Source organism: Triticum urartu, chromosome 2A, assembly GCF_056163025.1.
Source record: "Triticum urartu cultivar PI428250 chromosome 2A, HENAU_Tu73, whole genome shotgun sequence".
Classification (NCBI taxonomy): Eukaryota; Viridiplantae; Streptophyta; class Magnoliopsida; order Poales; family Poaceae; genus Triticum; species Triticum urartu.
The window spans coordinates 72,069,074-72,072,163 of record NC_141874.1 but is presented as its reverse complement, the minus strand read 5'-3'; positions in this window follow the sequence as shown (position 1 = coordinate 72,072,163).

The window sequence follows — 3,090 nt, the reverse complement described above, 5'->3', positions numbered from 1 at the left end:
CTCGTTGTTATGCATCACCATGATCTTTCGTGTGCGTAGGAATTTTTTTTGAAATTGCTACGTTCCCCAACATTGACAACCCCTTTATCGCGTTGGTTGCGAGGTTCTTATATGTTTGTGTAGGTACGAGGTGACTCGCGCATGGTCTCCTACTGGATTGATACCTTGGTTCTCAAAACCTGAGGGAAATACTTACGCTGCTTTACTGCACCACCCTTTCCTCTTCAAGGGAAAACCAACGCAGTGCTCAAGAGGTAGCAAGAAGGATTTCTGGCGCCGTTGTCGGGGAGATCTACGCCAAGTCAAGACATACCAAGTACCCATCAAAACTCTTATCCTTCGATTACATTATTTGCCATTTGCCTCTCGTTTTCCTCTCCCCCACTTCACCCTTGCCGTTTTATTCACCCTCTCTTTTCCGTTTGCCTCTTTTTCCTTCCCGCCTTCTGTGTGCTCGATCTTTTTGCAATTTGTTGCCATCATGTATGAAACTGGGGAGGTTATCATTGATAAGGATAATAATATGTAAAACTTTGATGCTATTGATGATCCTCTTGAAAATCCTATTATTTTGCACACTAAAAAGTTTCGTATTGGCAGCGGTAATATTATTGGGAAGGGAGTTATTCAAGATTTCTTTACTTGTGCCAGTGCTTTGCCCACTATGAGTGGATCTATCCTTCATAAAACTAGTAGTCTCGCAGATGCTATACCCTTGCTCATAGTTGAACTCGAGAGACAATTTTTACATATGCATCCTTCCATACAAAGGATTTTCCTAGAATTTTCTAATATTGAGCATTCTTCTGTTAAGCGAGCAGCGACCATCTTTTTAGCTCATGAGTTCAGATTTATAATAAAAGATGCCAATGAATTTTTTGCGCATTATAGGGTGGATGCCGGCCGTCCTCCCATAGAAGCAATTCTTTTCTATCAAGAAGATATTATGCATTTACGATCTTTAGAACATGTTGCTTTTAATGAAAACCTTAGAAAAAAGGTTCCTACCGATGCTCTTGTTAATAGGATCTTTGACCTTAATGATAATTTTGCCATCCAGAACAATGGGCTAGGTTTTTCCCTTGAACAAAGGCTCATGAATTTTTGCCAAAAGAATGCTTATAATGATGAATTGATTGTGCAATATGAGGGGCCAAAGGAGGAACCAATACCTACCGAGCTTGATCTTGGGGACTTTTGTCCCATTAAATTTAGCCCTTCTGATTATTTTTGCTTGCCACAAAGGAAGCTTGCTTCTGAATGTAGGGAGTATGAGATGAGCTTTCGCGATTTATCTTATCATTATCATGGCAATACCTAGATCTATCTTCGCTTTTATGCCTAGCTAGGGGCGTTAAACGATAGCGCTTGTTGGGAGGCAATCCAATTTTATTTTTATTCCTTTATTTTTGATCCTGTTTAGTAATAAATAATTTATCTAGCCTCTGTTTTGGTTGTGTTTTTTGTGTTTAATTAGTGTTTGTGCCAAGTAGAACTGTTGGGAAGACTTGGGGAAAGTCTTTTGATCTTGCTGTAAAAAACAGAAACTTTAGCGCTCACGAGAATTGCTGCCATTTTTTATTGGAGAGTGCTATTTAGTTAATTCGTTTTGAAGATGATTAATAGATAAATTCCACACGTCCAGCAATTTATTTTAGAATTTTTGGGGTTACATAAGTGGTCTAAATCTACAGATTACTACAGACTGTTCTGTTTTTGACAGATTCTGTTTTTCGTGTGTTGTTTGCTTATTTTGATGAATCTATGGCTAGTAATAGAGTTTATGAACCATAGAAAAGTTGGAATACATTAGGTTTAACACAAATATAAATAAAGAATGAGTTCATTACAGTACCTTGAAGTGGTGGTTTGTTTTCTTTTACTAACGGAGCTCACGAAGATTTTCTTTTAAGTTTTGTGTTGTGAAGTTTTCAGGTTTTGGGTAAGGATTTGATGGATTATGGAACAAGGAGTGGCAAGAGCCTAAGCTTGGGGATGACCAAGGCACCCCAAGGTAAAATCCAAGGACACCAAAAAGCCTAAGCTTGGGGATGCCCCGGAAGGCATCCCCTCTTTCGTCTTCGTCTATCGGTAACTTTACTTGGAGCTATATTTTTATTCGCCACATGATATGTGTTTTTCTTGGAGCGTCTTGTATGATTTGAGTCTTTGCTTTTTAGTTTACCACAATCATCCTTGATGTACACACCTTTTTGGAGAGACACACATGAATTGGAATTTATTAGAATACTCTATGTGCTTCACTTATATCTTTTGAGCTATATAGTTTTTGCTCTAGTGCTTCGCTCGTATCTTTTAGAGCACGGCGGTGGTTCTATTTTATAGAAATAATTGATCTCTCATGCTTCACTTATATCATTTTGAGATTCCTTTAGAACAGCATGGTAATTCACTTTGGTTATAAATTTTAAATGCTAAGAGAAGTTGGATGCTTGATAGATGGTTTTGAGATATAAAGGTGGTAATATTAGAAGTGTGCTAGTTGAGTAATTGTGAAATTGATGAATACTTGTGTTGAAGTTGGCAAGTCCCGTAGCATGCACGTATGGTGAACGTTATGTGACAAATTTGAAGCATGTGGTGTTCTTTGATTGCTTTCCTTATGAGTGGCGGTCGGGGACGAGCGATGGTCTTTTCCTACCAATCTATCCCCCTAGGAGCATGCGCGTAGTACTTGGTTTTGATGACTTGTAGATTTTTGCAATAAGTATGTGAGTTCTTTATGACTAATGTTGAGTCCATGGATTATACACACTCTCACCCTTCCACCATTGTTAGCCTCTTCGGTACAGTGCATTGCCCTTTCTCACCGTGAGAGTTGGTGCAAACTTCGTCGGTGCATCCAAACCCCGTGATATGATACACTCTATCACACATAAGCCTCCTTATATATTCCTCAAAACAGCCACATACCTACCTATTATGGCATTTCCATAGCCATTCCGAGATATATTACCATGCAACTTTCCACCATTCCATTTATTATGACACGCATCATCATTGTCATATTGCTTTGCATGATCATGTAGTTGACATCGTATTTGTGGCAAAGCCACCGTTCATAATTTG